This window comes from Diospyros lotus, chromosome 14 (assembly GCF_014633365.1).
Source record: "Diospyros lotus cultivar Yz01 chromosome 14, ASM1463336v1, whole genome shotgun sequence".
In the NCBI taxonomy this organism is placed as follows: domain Eukaryota; kingdom Viridiplantae; phylum Streptophyta; class Magnoliopsida; order Ericales; family Ebenaceae; genus Diospyros; species Diospyros lotus.
Window position 1 is genome coordinate 26,926,114 of NC_068351.1, and position 2,852 is coordinate 26,928,965.

The following is a 2,852-nucleotide window of genomic DNA, read 5'->3' on the forward strand; positions in this document are numbered from 1 at the left end:
TAGTGGTTCGGCTTAACCAAGTCTAATCCACTACCTTAGTTTCTCACTAAGGATTTTAAAATCCATCCACTAAAAAAAATACCCCCTACTTGAACAAAGTAGGTCCTTTAGTCCAAAGACTAGGTATACAATCCTCCTATACACAAAGTAGGCCCTCTAGCTCTTGCTAGGAAATACAATAAATATGAAAAGATATATTCTAAGAGTTTCACCTCTTAGTTGTAGATTCTCTCAATATAAGAAACAAGCCTTGAAGAGATATAACAATACAATACAAGTCTTTACAAGAGAATAAAGATTTAAGCATAATAAATATTTTTGAGTACTTGTGAGCTTGGTAGGTAAACTCTTCTAAGAGCTTTAAATGATCCACCATCCATGTATTTATAGTTATAGGTGATAGCTTCAAAAAATCTAACCGTTTAAGGTAGTTGGGAAGCATTTAATGCATTCAAAACTAGTCATTATGAGTTTCTGCGAAAAAGACAGTCAACAAATACAAAGCATCGGTTGACAGATTAATGCATAAATTCAAAAATTGGTCAACATAAAAATAGGTTAGTCGACAGATGCAACATAGATATAAAATGAAAATGAATTGACATACATTCTGATAGTCAACATACCCTAGATGATTAGTCGACAGATTAGACAATTATTTGAAATTTAGGATCAACATGCATTCTATCAGTTGATAGATTAAGAGAGATCGGTCGACAGGTAGTGGCAAAAATGGTTTACCTAGTCGACAGATGCATGGCAATGAGCATGCTGTCGATCGTCAAATTACAAGATATCAGTCAATAGATAAAATCCATGATTGTCCATTAGTCGACAGATCTAAGCCAATCAGTCCACAGATCCTACTATTTTTGCCTTAGAATACTTTAGCTTTAATTTTCAATATTTGGAGATTTATTTGAATGTTAATACTTTGTTTTTCTAATCTCCTAAATCAGGAATAACAAAACTTTGACATACTTTGACTAACATCTTGAGACTTGAGAACCAATGTGTTTTATTCAAAACAAATAACTTAGAAACATGAGTGATTTGGGGAAAAAAGTGTGAATTTATTTAATTTAGCGAATTTGAAATTGATTTTTGTTTGAAAGACATTCAAAATTTTAATCTTATTTTTGTATCATCAAAACTAAAAGAAAAATATCAATCTCCCCATTTTCATGATGACAAAACCCATTTTTCTTTTGAAAATCAATTTCAATATGGTTTTCCCCCTTTTTGTCTTAAATCAAAAAGGAATGTTTTAGAAATATTAAGACTGAATACTCCCCTGAAACTGATAAAAAAATAAAGAGATAAGAATACTTACATTAGAGACATCAATACAAACTCTTCCTTAAGAGATCATAGCCAACAATGTTAGGAAATCAAGAGTCAATAAGCATATAAGATAAATACAATAGTAAGATATAGGTTTCCTTAGACGGAAAACTCTCCCTTAACATGATCATAAGCACTTTGACAACCAACCAGATAATTGAATAGAACATTTAGGCCAAAAACAACCATACATATCTTCCATGATCAAAACCAATATCATTCAAGTTCAAGCTAAGTAGTTCCAATACATCTAAGAAATTAAATCCATTACCATACAGGTTCAAAACCAAAAAAAAAAAAAAACAATACCATTCTAATACAATTAAGTTTAAGACAAATATAAACCAATACATAGCGACAAAATAAGACCTACTGAAATGTGTGATACATAAGGGAAACTAGAAGTCAGCAGATGGAGGCGACGATGCTGACAAATGAGCAGATAGACGAGTGAGAACCATGTTTAGAACCTCATCATGGTAACGATGAAGCTCACGAAACTCTTCACGCACTTCTTCACGAAAACTTGAAAACTCTAATTTAAGCTCTGCTAGCTCATGAACCAAAGAATCAATGTCAAGAGATGGCACGAGATGCGAGGAAGGAATAGAGGACGATGATAGATGTCTCCCTATTCATATCCCGCAAGTAGACGGATCGTGATAAGTAATATAGTGATGAATAGAGTGTCGTACCCACGACGTTTACTCTAATTGATTTAACCTTAACCTAACACACACATTGATATAGCTATTAACAATGACTTCAATTGTAATGAAAACTAATTTACTAATAAAAGATGCAACTAAAACAATTTCTTCGATTCAAAACTCACAAAACTAAGACACTAGGGTTTGTGAATCCATCGTCGGCCTTCTATAATTCAATTGTTCATTACTCTAATCTTATTATTCCTTATCTTAGGTTGAAAATCGATGATCCAATTACAACCAAAAGCCTCTCTCGATGGTCATTAAGTTCTATGTATATATATGAGATTAACTATCTCTAGTCAACCTTCAAACATATAGACATGCATTCAATCACAGTGATCATCACAAAATGATTTTACAGGGCATAACGATATCTCTACCTATTATAGGACCCTAGGTTATTTGTTACCATGTCTAATCTGTATTGAATCTCTTGAAAGCAATACAAATCACAAATACATTTCAATGGTGATTAGGCATCAAAATGGCATTATGAACATAACAAACAATCAACTCGAATGAATAAGGAAATAACAAACTGAGTAACTTCAAATCAAACCATTAGAAGTCGAGATTTCATCATTCACCCTAGCTATAAACACTTAGCAATGCATTCTTGCAATCAAAAGAAAAAGAAAAGAGTCAGAGTTCATAGCAGAGATTGAGAAAGAGAAATACAACCAAAAGTATAGTTTACCTTCTTTCACGCCCCTTCAATCTTCCGTCGGCTCCTCTTTCCAAAAACTCCCCTAAAACTCCAAGATGAAGCCTTTATATAGCCATCCCTAGGGTTTT